This window comes from Podarcis pityusensis (genome assembly GCF_964106645.2).
Source record: "Podarcis pityusensis genome assembly, chromosome: 2".
Classification (NCBI taxonomy): Eukaryota; Metazoa; Chordata; class Lepidosauria; order Squamata; family Lacertidae; genus Podarcis; species Podarcis pityusensis.
This window is the reverse complement of record NC_138029.1, coordinates 56,386,075-56,401,293: the sequence shown is the minus strand read 5'-3', so window position 1 is coordinate 56,401,293 and position 15,219 is coordinate 56,386,075.

Here is a 15,219-nt window from a genome sequence, read left to right as displayed (position 1 = left end):
CTGCTAGGTTTCACTGGTGTAATACAGTGGTACCTTGGGTTAAGAACTTAATTCGTTCTGGAGGTCTGTTCTTAACCTGAAACTGTTCTTAACCTGAAGCACCACTTTAGCTAATGGGGCCTCCTGCTGCTGCCACGCTGCTGCTGCACAAATTCTGTTCTCATCCTGAAGCAAAGTTCTTAACCCGAGGTACTATTTCTGGGTTAGCGGAGTCTGTAACCTGAAGCGTTTGTAACCTGAAGCGTCTGTAACCCGAGGTACCACTGTATAGAGATAAGAACATAAGTCCTGCAGGATCAGACCAAAGGCCCATCTAGTCCAGCATTCTACTCCAACAGTGGCAAAGGATGCTCATGAGAAGTCCACAAGCAGGATATGTGCACAGATTCATTGCTCAATAAATATATAGCCATCATTGCTAGTAGCCATTGATGGCCTCATCCTCAATGAATTCATCTAATGTTCTTTTAAAACCACCCAAGTTGGTGCCCGTATCTATGCACAGTGTGCAAGAGCGTCTTTTATCCATCCTGAAACCTCCAATATTCAACTGTGTTGGATGACCCTGGGTTCTAATATCATGGGAGGCGGCAGGGGGGGAACTTTCCCCACACTGTGCATAATTTGATAGGCCTCTGTTTTATACACTGTGATGGGACAGTGTGGGTGTATGAAACAAGTGCACTTGTCCTTACCTTCCCCATTGCTGGTAGGGCATAATGCCTGCAGTATGTGTGTGTCCCCTTCCATTAGGCAAAGTTGGACAATGGTTTCAGGTAGATGCTGAGGTCCACTACTTTAGAGCCCCTTCCCTGTGCCCTTCTGTTGGAGGACAGAACTGGTTGTATCACATCGGCTATCCTGCACCCCCATAACCAGTGTAAGGTTAAGTGGTGTAAGGCTTAGGTACCCCCAGTGCTGCTCTGATGTGGATCAGCTGTCATATCTTTGGGTACCACCACCAATCCTATCCTTGCCCAATGGACGTAAGTTGAGGATAGGATTGCATTGTGAGTTATTCATTAACACTTTTTTTAATAGAGAGATGGTTAAATGTCTTCCCTGACAGAGCACTATAGCATTGCTGAGTGCAAGCAATATAATTACTGTAAAAGCAGGGATGAATGATTACATCCCTGTCAAAACCAAAGACGAAAGAAAGAAAATCACGTTCTTTTTTGTGTGTGTCACATTGTGAGGAGATTTATTTACCCTTCTGAAATACTGATATGACAGTTAGAAAAAGTTAGCTTGCTTGTTTTGTGTTTTGAGACTGTAAACTTTATGAATTGGAAGCTAACGATTAGAATAATGATCTCATGGGCCTGTTTGTTTTGTTCTGCAATCTTGATCATCCCTGTGGTCTTGCACATTAGATATGTACCCGCCACAGCACACAGATGACTACATGCTCTATATCTAGCTGTTTGAACTGGCAGCGATATTTTCAAATAACACAAGGAGGAAATTTGTGAATGGGACCCGTAGAACATTCTTTTCTCATGTGGTTGCTCAACAGTTCTGCTTTCAAGTGGGAGGTTGGATTCGTGACAGCTTTCAATGGGGCGGTGGGGGGGGAGAGAAAGATTGTGCAATGTTGTGCAAGCCTTTGTGAACTCAAATGTCCTACCAAAACAAATTTCAAAGGACTGCATTCATAACAAAAATGGCTTTAGATCTAACAGGTACATTCACACTGGCTCCTGTGCTCCAGTTTACTGCCTCTCATTTCAAAGATGGGCCAACTCTGTTAATAAATCATTCAAGAATTACAGCCGTAGGAATGTAAAGCCTGGGATATTGTGCCATACCCTCCAATGTTACCAATCTTAACACTCAAGAGGGTCTGTAGGGAAGGAGGAGCTTTTGTGGGTCATGGGGGGCTGGAGCTACTTAACCATTAATGTGAGCACCTTGAATTGGGCCCAGAAATGAACTGGTGGCTAGGGAAGCTGTTTTAACACAGGGATTATAAGCGATCTAAAAGGAACCCCAGGCAGTAAGCTGTCTGTTATATTTTGGATCAATTGAAGTTTCTGAGTCGTCCTCAGCTGCCCTAAATAAAAGTTCAGCATGAACTTTGCCTAAGTGTAGTATGTGAAATGGCAAGCTGCACATATAGGTACGTAGCCTGCTTGAATCCCATGGAGGCCAGCCATGTGCAGAATTACACCCTTGGTGTAGTGCAGTCACAAAGTATCCCACTCCCACTCCGACGTGCAGGGTTAAACTAAATGAGATGCCATTGGCACAATTAGCAATTGCATGGGTGGTTTTCCAAAAGTAAATAGCAGACACGGCCCCACCAGTCCTGATCAGGATTTTGTGATCCTTCTTTGCCTCTCGCAGTGGATTTGATCCAGACTGGGGACCCACACCAGCTGCTACTTGCAGAAGTTAAGTGCCCATTTGTGCCACTGACAGTTTTTCTTTCAATAGCACCACCCCACAGCAGGGGATGGACGATTAAAGCCCACCTCCCTTCCTCCAGGATCCAGATTTTGATTACACACATACACCTGCTATTAACATTTTTAAAGCCTTTTAATTCTATTTGCTTTAATTCTATTTATTATTTATTTCACTCTGAACATTTCTGCGCCATCTATTTCTCTGAGGAGACCCAAGGCAGCTGACAGTAATAAAAGCAGAGCCTGTAACATAAGTTAACAATATCCAATCTGTTTAACAAATTCCAGCAGCACAAAAATAACACAGAACTGAGCCAGCAAAATTACATAATTTAATTGTTTCAATTAAATTAAAAAATAAATCGCTTGTTGTGTGAAAGGCGTCTCATGGCATTTGGTTTTGGGCTTTTTAGAAACCTGAAGGGAATAAGCTGAAACCTGAAGAAAGACAACTTTAGCAACGAACAAAATAGTGGAAAGGCAGCCCCAAACTCTTCCCAAAAGGGGAAAAAAACAACAATGAAAAGAAACTCAGTTTAACAGGGGCATCTACTTAAAAAATGGGGGTGGTAACTAGGGACCATTGGTGTGAATGTGATGTCACTGCTAAAGAATTTCTCTTCAGAACTGGAAAAAGAAATTCCGCTTAGAGTTACGGATGTTCCCCCCTTCATTGTTTTTGTTCTCATTCTGTTGTCGTCGTTTTCCTTCAGTGCACACATGCCTGGATCCATCTGCGTTCATTTCCATGTGCCTCCTTTTTCCTGAGTACGGTCTGCTGAGGAAGAAGTATCTAAATAATTGCTCCCACGGAGCAGGAATGAGCAAGTAGTGCCCATTTTGGATTTATTTGGTTTTCAAAACTCGCTTGCTGTTGACTCATAGCTGAGATTCTGGCAAAGTAAGGTGACACGAAGCCCACACGGACATGTCATTCACAACTGGGTTTTGCTCGTCTTCTTGTTTTGGCAGCCCGCATTGTCCTTGCTTGTTGTGTAGCAGAGATATTTATCAGACAAGAACAATTCATTACCCAATCCCTATCCAGCTGCCGGAGATCTAGAGGAAGGAGTGCTTTATGGCCACAAACTTCCTGAATTTACTATGAATTACCTCATGCATATTTGAAACAATAAGCATGTACAGCCAAGAATATTTGGCTGGGTGCATTAGGATGTTCCAGGAGAGGAAAATGAACTTCCTGCAAGATGCCTCCTTCCCTCTTTTTAAGATTTGTGTTCCTTTGTGTTTGAAGCAACTTGTGCCACTACCCAAAGGAGCGCTTGGCAATTCTAATGCCAGAATAAGGTATCTTCAGTAGTTGGTTTTATGCAGAAGGAGAACCGAAGCAGGGCCAAATGAAAACACCTGTGAGAGGCTGCCTGTGGCAGAGATGTCAAGAAGGTTTCCTGGCCATGGCACACTTTGTGTGGCTTGGGCCGCCTGTCTCCTCTCCTCAGGCAATTTATTGACAGAAACTGCTGCTCTTATGTACATATATTAACTTAACACAGCCTACCTCACAGGTCTGTTTCAAATATAAAGGGGAGAAAATGTATACGAGCTTGAGCTCCTGGTTGGAAAATCAAGATACAGATATATGCCACATACTGCTTAGTTAAACTATGGAATAAACTCCCACACGAGGCAGTGAGAGAAACCAAGTTGGGTGGCTTTAAAAGAGAATTGGACAAGTTCATGGAAGACCAATCTATCAATGGCTAACAGTCATAATGGCTATGCTCTGCCTTCATTATTAGCAGTATGCCTCTTAATACCATTTCCTGGGGATCACAGCTGAAGAGAGAGCTGTTGCACTCACATCCTGTTTGCCAGCTTCCCAAAGGCATCACTGTGAGAACAGGATGCTGGTCTAGGTGGGCTTTTGGCCTGATTCAGCCAGTCTCTTCTTATGTTTGTATGTTAAGCTGAAGGGACTTTAAACAGCCATTTGCAATATAGTTGGAGCCTCCTCTTCATGAAAAGCATGATAATACTTCTTGTCAGTACTGTCAGCCACAAATTCTGAAACTGAACACCACTCTGGCACCCATAGCAACTGCTCAGGTGCACACCTAACGTGACTTGAAGCTACATCCCACACAAACACCTTTCAAGCATTTTCCAAATACCAAATATTTCCAAATACCATATAAAATCATCATAGATTCTTGCAAGGCAGATTGCCGAGGTTCCTCTTTCAAAACCCTCCAAGTTGGTGCCCATCATGACATATTCTGGGAGTGGGTTCCAGAGCTTAACTATGAACTGTGAAGAAGTACTTTCATTTGACTGTTCTGAATCTTCCAATATTCTGTTTCATTGGATGGTTCCAGGTTCTAGGATTATGGGAGAGCAATCCACTTCTTCCATACCATGCAAAAAAACATATACATTACTGTCATGCCCCATTTCTCATGTCCCATGCTTTATTTTCCTAAACAAAAAATATCAACATGTTGGAATATGTTATTATGGGAGTTGCTGCATCCCCTGAACCTTGTTCATTTTGGTTGCTCTCTGTGAAACCTTTTCCAAAAGCGCAATATCCTTTCTTTAGGTGAGGGAGTCAGAACAATACAGAGTCGCACCATAAATTATGCCATTGCAAGTTCTGTTTTCAACCCCTTTCCTAATTATCCCTAACATGGAATTTCACAGCTGATCTGGGCATTTGAATTTTTTTGCCTGGGCCTGATTTGTTGTCTTATCCCCCCCCCCCCCAAATGAAATAATGTAAGGCAGAGATTTTCAGCCTTTTTGAGTCCATGGCTCCCTTGACCAATTACATTCTTTCTGCGGCACTCTTGTGGGGCTTAGGAGCCCAGGTATGTCACCCCTTGCCTGAAGCTGGCAGCCTCTCACCCTTTTTCAAACACTTTCCCTTGTGGAGTGTTCCCTCAGCCTCCTCTCCTCTCCCCTCTCCTTGGGAGTCCTCTGGGCAGCCACAGCTGCTGCCCCTGGTCTCTGAGCTGCCCCTCTGTCCCAAAGAGAGGTGCCTCCTCACACTGCCCCACAGGGACCTGGGAAACACAGCCCAAGAGGACCATTTTCCTGGGGAGCTTGTAGCCAGGGCTGCTGCAATAAACAGCTGTGCAAGCCTTTGGGAGGCAGAGAGGCAAGAGGGCATCAGAGGAGGGAGGGAAGGAAGGAAAGAGGGTCAGAGGCCAGTGTTGCACCCCTGACCATCATTCAAGGCCACAGCACACTGCTTGAAAACCACCAATGTAAGGATATATTTAAAATATTGCATTGTAACCATAGGAGAACACTGATCACCTTAATGCATTTGAAGCAAAACAAATCCCCAAACAGCAAACCACGTGTCACATAATAAGGAACCGAAGATTGGATTTTAAACTTGTAATGGTGGCATATTGGTTAATGTAAGGTTACCAGACGTCCCTGTTTCCAAGGGACAGTCTCCGGATTTACACATCAGTCCCCATACAAAATCCATTGAATTTGAAAAGTGTCCCCGGATCCATTGGAAAAAATCTGGTAACCTTAGGTTAAGGATGAAACAGCTTCAGAGATTTCATCTAGAATGTTAAAACCTGAGTTCTTGGTGAAAGAAAGGACATTGCAAGATCGCCATAGGCTGTTCTTTCTTTAAAACGTCCTGGAAAAAAATAGCTACCATATTACACATCATATGGCATGTGACCGACTACATTTACACATGGCAACATGCCAACCATTATCCTTCAGAATAATAACTTAGCAAATGTAGCATTTAGACAGCGTCTCAACAATATGACAGTTGAAATCTGTCCCAACAGAAAATTGCTGTTCCAGGTTTAAATTTAAAAACAGTCCAGCATGAGTCATTCTTGTGGTGGCCAGATTCACTCCTCATTCATCTAGGCATTATCTCTTTTACAGCAAACTGAACAAAAGAATAAAACCATAAAACAAATGCATATTCTCCTCCTAACCAACAGAATGTTCCTCAGCCATTTCTCTCTCTATATATCGCTTAATGCCAAACTAGGTTTCTAAGTGGTGTACAAGTATAAAAACCAATTTATACGCCTTAAAATATGAACATCCACAAATAAACTGCACACTAGAACAGTGGTTCCCAAACTTTCCCCCTCCCAACCCCCTGAAAATGAGGGCCTTGGTGGATCACGGTGATTTTTCTGCCTGTTATAGCGATAGTAATGTGCTATGTTAGATGCCGTATGACTTTTACTTGTATTTTTATTTCTTCTTGTATTTCTTCTATATTGTATTTTATTGTACAGTAACTTGAATTCAATGAAATTCAAATTGTAATATAGTTAAATGCAATATAAGAAATAAAAGAGGTAATAAAAATGCAAGTAAAAATCAATATCAACATTTAATGGGGTGGATGTGCCATCTCCCATCTTCAGCCACAAATCCACAAACACCCTGAATGGAGCTTGCAGACCACTGGTGATCTACAGATCAGAGTTTGGGAACCCTTGCAACAGAACAATCTCATTAAAATATTGTTATGCATGTGCTGGAAACTGAGAGGTACAAATCTCTGTGTGAAACGAGCAAGCAGTGAAAACAGAATCAGGTCACTGAGTCTGCAATATTTCTTACCTTTTGCCTGTGTGTGAAAGTGGATAGATAAAAGCATCCATGTATTTACATTGGGTTGGAGCCAGTGAAGCTGCCCTGTTAGCACAAGGACTTCCGCCTGCTCAATAGGTCTCCCTCTCCCTCTCCTGTCCTTGTGTGCCTCCTGCATCCCTCCAAATCTCCTCCAGAACAAATTGGGAGAGGGGTGCAAGGCGAGGGAAAGGAATTCCCATTGTGCAGGCAGAAGTCCTTGTGTTAATGAGAAGACTTCATTGCACACAACCCATTTTGTCTCTGTTGCTATCACCTGATGACCGTAAAATCAAGTGATGGTGATTTGCATGTTGGAAAGAGCCACCTTCTATCACAGACAGAATTTTCATGCCCAATACCTTTTCAGAGGTGTTGGCTTGGTTTAATATCTGTATGCCACTGCTCCTGTCTTGCTCCCAGAAGTCTAACATACAGTATGACACTCACAGTGTTCAACATATTTTAGTGCTGATCCATTCAGTCCCAATTCTGTGCAAATTAAAACTATGTGAAGATCTGTAGCACCTTAGAGTGGCAAAGACTGGCTGGTTGTCCCAAACTGGTACTATGAGTATTCTCTGAACAGTCTCCCAGATTGACTTTCTCAGGTATCTCACCTGTATGCCAGAGTTCACACTGCTCCAAGAGTGGCCTTATTTTTCCCTTCCTTCTTGGAAACTCACCAGAGTCCAAGCTGGCTATGACCAGGAAGTGCTGATAGGCTTTCAGTGGCTGTGGATAACCTTTAAGGAACCTTGAACTGAGAGGCATATCAGTTTGGATTGATACCTACCACAATGCCCTAGGCTCAACTTGTAAATATAGAAATAATGCGCCATTTCCCATTTCTCTACAGTGGTTTATGATGTCATAAACTGGGCTCCTCCAGGGAGGGCATTCCACAGCTGCAGCACAACTTCCAAGAAAAGTTTGACTCCAATCCCCCTTCAGCAGACTTCCCTGGTACTTGGGGACCTGAAGCAGAGCTTCTGCGGATGATCTCATCCAACATGATGGGCCATGTGTTATGTTTTCCCCCGTGAGCAGGCAGCACAGGACCGAGTTGGCTTTATGGCACTCAGTCCTAAAATTGGAAGGTTGTCTGCATTTCCAGGTTACAGTACTGCTCCAAGCAAAAGAAAAATTGCATTTCCTTTCTGTTCTCTTGCCTAGAGCTATTACCCAGACCAGCACTTGGCTACAAGAAGCTCTACCTGTACATTGTAACTGCAATATACCCTGAGAGACAAAAGCGTTTGCAGAAGCATTAGAGTTCTCTATTTCCCCCTTTCCTCTCCGCATGTGAATAATGGATACAAACTGCTGACCGTGGGGAACATGGAAACTGTAAGCAAATATGGAAGCCATTAAGCATTATTTAGCAACATAGACCGCATGCAGCTGTTATGGTGCATTTATGCAAGCTATCGCTGGAATTAAATTAGGATTTTTAAATGGGGGAGAAAGTATTATTTCCGTCTTTCTTTCCATTTTGGCGTGAATAACCACCAGATGGGAAGAACAGCATGCGTCCAGAAGTGTTCACTAATTTTATAGCAATATTTTTCCTACACTAGTTTGACACAGAAATTCTCTCAACCTCGGGGCTGTTTTGTGTTTCTTGTGCATCACCGCCCTCCCCCCAAAAGTGATTGTCTGCATTTCTGCACACAGTTGCAGTTGGGTCTGGTGAATGAAATGTCACCCATCACAGATAGCAAAGGCCTGATTCTGAAACCCCACATTGGCCACAACCTCTCTGGCTGCCTTTGAGCAAGCAACCAGCCACCTGGCTTCAGGTCTGAATGAGCCACTGGCCAATTGCCCTCCAGTGAGGCCCTTCCTGCACTGGTGGGTCCACTGTGGTTCACCCGGCTGCAGTGCTCTGATTAGAACCAGGCACTGTTCTAATATCCTACCATGTCTCTGATGGAATCTCACTTTAGGGGATTGTGGGAAATGCATATGATGGGGTCCTAGGAGCAGCCTGGGATTGCTATGTGTTAGCACCATAGCTGTCATGGACTGGCTGGTAGGAGGCATCAGCTGGGGAACCCTCAAGGGAAGAAGGCTCATGCCAGGGGATTGGTAGTAGTCAAAGAAGAAGAAGAAGAAGAAGAAGAAGAAGAAGAAGAAGAAGAAGAAGAGTTTGGATTTGATATCCCGCCTTTCACTCCTTTTAAGGAGTCTCAAAGCGGCTAACATTCTCCTTTCCCTTCCTCCCCCACAACAAACACTCTGTGAGGTGAGTGGGGCTGAGAGACTTCAAAGAAGTGTGACTGGCCCAAGGTCACCCAGCAGCTGCATGTGGAGGAGCAGAGACTCAAACCCGGTTCCCCAGATTACGAGACTACCGCTCTTAACCACTACACCACACTGGTGGTGTAGTGTAGAGGGAGAAGAGGGAGCAGACCGGGAGGAGGAGGAGCGGTTGGAAGCTGAAGCTGAAACGGTAACAAAGTTTGGTGAGCAGGAAGAGACTGTGACAGAAGCAGAGGCAAAAGAGGAGGATGGAGAGAAGTGAGGTGGGCAAGAGGCAGAGATACATCAGACTAGAGAGAAAGCCAGGCTGTCTCCTGCTTCTGCTCCTACCAGCTACCCTTCCCCCTGGTCTCCCAGAACCCAAAGAGGTATGAAGAGGGAGGAGCTAAGACAGACAAGGAGCCTCAGATTGCTGGGGAAAGGACCAGGGGAGGAGGAGACTTAGGGAGCTGTGGGAATGTGAGGACCTTCAGTCCTTGCAGGTTAAACCAGGAAAAGTTGCCGTGTTCTCTAGGCCTGGCTTCCTGAGCTATCTTGTTTCTTTGACTAAAGAGTTAACTTCACTGAAGCCGTGTGAGTTATTGCAGACCTACTCCTGGCACCTGCTTCTGACAATACGTGACTAAGAGACATCAGGGCTGGTCCAAGACATTATATTGCCTGAGGTGAAGGCTCTCTCACCCCTTCATCTGCAGAATCTTACTTCACAGCAGAATCTTACTTCAATACTAGCAATGGGGAGATGTCTCCTGTTGCATCTGAGGGCATCAGGCTAGTTATGAGGTGGGTGGGCGGCTTAGGACAGGCCATACAATGGTATGGGGAGAGGGCTCAGGTGGAATGACTAATGGATGCCACCCCTACCCCCACCCAAGCATCTGAGCCTCACTCTGCCCAACAGCAGAGCCAACCCATTATTTCTGAGTTCTTTCTTGCCAGCTTCTGCGAGATTTCTGTGAAGCCTTGTCAACACAATCAAAACATCAGACTGTTTCACATGGCTGGTTTATGTGAGGGTTGCTCATTGCTCAGTAAAGGCAGCATCATGTGCCATCTTGCGCCTTTGCAGCTGGAACTCTCCCATCACCCAGCGGTCCATTCAGACATGCTGCTTTTGTTACTTCGTGCAATCATCCCGTGGCGTCCCCAGGCGTTTGTCTGAACCAGTCCTAGCCTTCCACTTCTTGGGAGGAAAGAAGGCACCCCCCCCAAACATATGGTGTTTGTTTTCACTTGTGTTGTTTCCGCTTGGCTTCATGCGCTTGCTCATCTGCTGCGCTTACATCTTCGAAGCCTAAACTTAAAACAGAGGCCGGCCTGGATTTTGTGGAGGAACATAAGGGCAGATGGAAAATAAACAGCCCAAAGAACCCCTGGCTAATAGAACTGCGTATTGTTACCAAAAAACCAGGAGATCCAATACACTGGGGAGCCGTCAGCGGGACTGGGAAAGTTGCCACGGAGCTGTGTGTCCCCGCCTTTTCTCAACTCAAAAGGAATTGTCAAAAGGAAGAGTATGTTCATTCTCCATGATAGTGGCCCATCACAGGGAGGGTCTTGGAATGTATGTTATGACTTGTAAAAATATAAAAAATAAAACAGGTAGGAGATGGAGTGGGGAAAGGGAAGGAATAAGCAGGTCATCAAGCTAGTGGCAGGAAGTGAGAATCCAGGAAATCTTGTCTGTGGGCTTCTCCAGACACATGTTACATTCATGATGATTTGTGCTCCTGGTGGTATTGGGGTGGTTCTACGCTCTCCGATTCAATACCATTTGCATCTACAAAGGTTTCAGGGCAAGTATGCTGCTTCATTTCTCATCAGTGTGTGTCCCACAACTTACTGCTGAAATCCTATAACTTTTTATACCACAAATGTCCTGGTTTGTTTGTTTTTAGCCTGCTTTAGTTGCACTAGAGCGCAAGAGGGCTCCTCTGGATGGCAATAAGGAGATGGTGCTGGAGAACATAGCAGAACAACTAGTAAAGCAAAATGATGTGCACTCTAGTATACATTCACATTGCAGAATGCACCCGCAAAAAAGCACCATTCTGGAGGAGACCTATGCCATTTCCCATAGTGGACAAAGTTAGTGGAAAGGGTGCATTATGATCTCAATATAATCATGGTATCTAGTCATGGCAGCATAATTACAGTGGTGCCTCGCAAGACGAAATTAATTCGTTCTGTGAGTTTTTTCGTCTTGCGAATTTTTCGTCTTGCGAAGCACGGTTTCCCAAAGTCTTCAAAATCACCAAAGTCTTCAAAAACCTCAAAAAAGGCTACCACACACGTGCTATGAGTTGCTCCTCGAAGTCACCCTGAGTATTAACGGTTTTAAGAAAAAGGAAACAAACTTGTAAGACGTTTTCATTTTTTTCGTTTTTCATCTTGCGAAGCAAGCCCATAGGGAAATTCGTCTTGTGAAGCAACTCAAAAAACGAAAAACTCTTTCGTCTTGCGAGTTTTTCATCTTGCAAGGCATTCGTCTTGTGAGGTACCACTGTACTGGCAGTGGGGAACAGGTCACTGTCACAACACTCTGTTGGTGGAGAAAAATCTCAGTGAACTCAGACAAAGTGGAATAATCTCCAATACATTCATATGCAATGTTGAATCAGCACTAGCAAGTCAGAATCACGTGTCCCATGGGCGTAGCCTTTGGTTAGGGGGGCAAAACCTCAGTTTGCTATGTATTTTTATTGATTTAGGGGGGCAGTTGCCCCTTCCTGCCCCCCTGGCTATGCCCATGACATGTCCCATTTCCAACCTATGCATAATAGGTTCTGTGCATAATATGCAGTTGGGCAGCAATGTGTCTGATCTGCTCATCATAGATGGCTTTCCACCAGTCCCCTGGACAACATGCCAAATGATTAGAAGCTGAAAGCAAACATTGCATGGTTTAATGCTTCTTTAATAATTGTCAGTGGATTACATGATCCCTCATTCTTTGCCCAGGATGGATGTCCCAGTTTCCCCATCTGAGTGACACTACTCGAATGTAGGCCCAGTTTCAATTATGTGCTCGAGGAGAAATGTGTGTGTGTTCCTGGCCAAAGGAGGTCATAGCCAGGAAAGCAAATTATGTTGTGCAATCTTACCTAATGCAAGGGGCAGACTGACTACAAAATCAGTATCCCCTCTAGAAGCATGAGATAAACCATGAAACTCTTAATTTCAGGGTCATGGGTTTGAGTCCCATGTAGGGCAAAAGATACCTGCATTGCAGGTGGTTGGACTAGATGACACTCATGGTCCCTTCCAATTCTATGATTCTGTGATCCTATATATCACTCAAGACTGAACTCAGACTTAAACAGGAATGTGCATGCTGAATAGTTCAGCAGGCATGCTGGGCAATCAATTCATATGCCATTTGCTTCATTTGGCTAATTATTAATACAGAAGGATGTAAATATTTGCATTAGATTTTACCCCCTTTACCTGTTTTCCATTTATGTATCAATCATGTCCTTAGAAGCAGCATCCTCCGATTTCACCCATGATCTCACTGAGGTAGTTGGCCATGCATAGGGATCATTTCGGTGAACGAGGAATGTTTTAGCATCTGTGCGCAGCAGGAGATGACTGTTGCTTGAAAACACGTCCTCTTTCTTAGCCTTACACCTGGAAAACAGGGGCGTAGGGCAGTGGTTGCCAACTTCTTACCAAAGAAGGTTTGGGCAGGTGTGCCTTTGCTCATCCCAGTGATCCCATCATTGTTAGGAGAAGTCCCACCTGCAAAATATTTCCTTACCATGGAAAAAATGAACAAGGCACCAGAGAAACAGACTATGAGACAAGGTGTTGACAACCTCCTAAAGGTGTGTCAGTAGCCTGTGCAGGCAAGCAGCAGTTGGTGCCCTTGATGAGAGAAGGGTACTAGTGGCCAAGGTGGAATGCTAGTGTATGTGCACCTGAAACCAGAGGGAAGCATAGGATACCTTGGGCCAAGTGAAACCGTTGGTCCATCCTGCTCAGTCCTGTCTCCTTTGACTGGCAGCAGTGGCTCTCCAGAGTGACAGATTGGTGTCTTTACTCCCTGGAGATGCTAAAGAGCAAACAGGAGACAATCTTCTGGCCATAGGCTTGCCACATTATATAAGTCTCTGCTCTTGACACCAAGAAATTTAGGAGATGGTGATTGTCAGGGATAAGTACATAAGAATGCCTATTCAGTCCACCTTCCTGCTCACACAGCTCTCAGCCAGATACACCTGGGAAATCCACAAGCTAGACGGGAGGACAATAGCCCTCTCCCACCATTGTTCCCCCAACATCTGGTATTCAGAGTCAAAAAGCCTCTAATCTTGGAGCTTGCATATAGCTGTCATACTGGTAGTCTTGTCCTCCATGAGACAAAAACATCACAGCTAGTGGCCATTGCACTATCCTGTAGTATTGATAAACTGCCTTCCGTAAATAAATATTAACGTTTGTCTGTCTTGAATCGGCTGTCAGTCAGCTTCACTGGATTCTTGAGAAAGGGAGACAAATAGATCTCTATCCAACTTTATCCACGTAACACATATTTCTATAAACCTCTACCATGTCCCCCCTTACTCACATTTTTTCTTCTAAATTTGGTATCCCCAAACACTGCAACCTTTTCTCTCTTTTTTTTATAAGATATTTATTAGGATTTTCAAAATATTACAAAAAAAGGGGGGGAAAGAAAAATACAAAATAAAAATAATTAAAAACAACACAATCTTTCCATTACTTATTTTTCATTAGCTTATTTCCCGGACCCCCTCACACCTCCCTTTTTTGTATTCCAATTCAGTTTGTTGGTTCAGCAAATCCTTCCCCTCTTTGTTTATCCTAATCTTTAATCTTAAAATATTGTAACATTAAATTTTTACCTATTAATAATCCATTTTTCATATTCCCTTATAGTATTGCAGCTAAAAACCACTTAATTTCTATCCAACATCATTCTAACATTCATTAATTTTGCAATATTTCTGTAAATAGTCTTTAAATTTCTTCCAATCTTCTTCCACCGACTCTTCTCCCTGGTCTCGGATTCTGCCAGTCATTTCCGCCAGTTCCATATAGTCGATCACCTTCATCTGCCATTCTTCCAGAGTGGGTAGATCTTGTGTCTTCCAATACTTTGCAATGAGTATTCTTGCTGCTGTTGTGGCATACATGAAAAAAGTTCTATCCTTCTTTGGTACCAATTGGCCGACTATGCCCAGGAGAAAGGCCTCTGGTTTCTTCAAGAAAGTATATTTAAATACTTTTTTCAATTCATTATAGATCATCTCCCAGAAAGCCTTAATCCTTGGGCACGTCCACCAAAGGTGAAAGAATGTACCTTCAGTTTCTTTACATTTCCAACATTTATTATCGGGCAAATGATAGATTTTTGCAAGCTTGACTGGGGTCATGTACCACCTGTATACCATTTTCATAATATTCTCTCTTAAAGCATTACATGCCGTAAACTTCATACCTGTGGTCCATAACTGTTCCCAGTCAGCCATCATTATATTATGTCCAACATCTTGTGCCCATTTAATCATAGCAGATTTCACCGTTTCATCCTGAGTATTCCATTTCAACAGCAAGTTATGCATCTTTGACAAAATCTTAGCTTTGGGTTCTAACAGTTCTGTTTCTAATTTTGATTTTTCCACCTGGAAGCCAATTTTCTTATCCGAATTATATGTCTCCATTATCTGATAATAATGAAGCCAATCTCGCACTTTGTTTTTTAGTTTCTCAAAACTGCAATTTCAGTCTATCTCCCTCTTGTTCCAAAATTTCCCAATATTTTGGCCATTTGGCCTCCATATTGAGTTTTTTCAATGCTTTTGCTTCCATTGGTGACAGCCACCTTGGAGTTTTATTTTACAATAAATCCTTATATCTTATCCAGACATTAAACAATGCTTTCCTGACAATATGGTTTTTAAATGCTTTATGTGCTTTGACCTTATCA